Here is a 780-nt window from a genome sequence, read left to right as displayed (position 1 = left end):
CTTTAGTCACATTTATACTCTTGTTTTCATATTATTTGTTTGTCTAATCATTATTAGATTGATTGTACATTTGTAATAGTATTTCTTTATATTGTTATTATGCTTTGCTAGCATTATTCTTTTGTTTATAGTATTAATCTTTTGTATTATTAATATAATATCAAATGTTCATCCATTATGTAAGATGTTATTATTATAATGTATCTCTGTAGCATAGTGTAAGATAAAGTAATTCAGTGTTTGGATATAGTATTGCTGGGTATTCATTACTTTTAAAGCAACTCATCTGTCTGAAGTTATTTTAATAAATCAATATGTGTTTGGGATGCTCAGACAGGTGTGTCTAGGTCCTTGTAGATAATACATTCCTTCTACAAGTATTGTAGCATGTCTTGTTGTATAAAGCAATCATAGTCTTCAGGACAAGACAATTTGCATTTGGTATGCTCAGATGAGAGTGCCAAAAGGTTTGTAGATGAGTAGAATAGATTGTACATGTAGAATCAAGTGGATTCAGTGTTAAATGAAGTAGTTTGATGTTACTTATTGAGTATAACACAATTGAGTGTATCTAATCATTTGTACTATAGTGTATAGTACACTAAAGCATTCAAGATGATAATTGTGGTACATATAGTCATGCATATAACTACTGAGGGGGAAATCATAATTGTAGAGATGATGATTTTGAAGCATTGTGTTTGTAGAGGGTAAGATAAAAGCATAGTAATGATGTAGATATGAGCAGGGAGTGTAAGGCTCATAACCTGTTAGTGTGTT

Source organism: Fomitiporia mediterranea, assembly GCF_000271605.1.
Source record: "Fomitiporia mediterranea MF3/22 unplaced genomic scaffold FOMMEscaffold_6, whole genome shotgun sequence".
Lineage (NCBI taxonomy): Eukaryota > Fungi > Basidiomycota > Agaricomycetes > Hymenochaetales > Hymenochaetaceae > Fomitiporia > Fomitiporia mediterranea.
The sequence above is the reverse complement of the archived record's forward strand: the minus strand, read 5'-3'. Positions refer to the sequence as shown.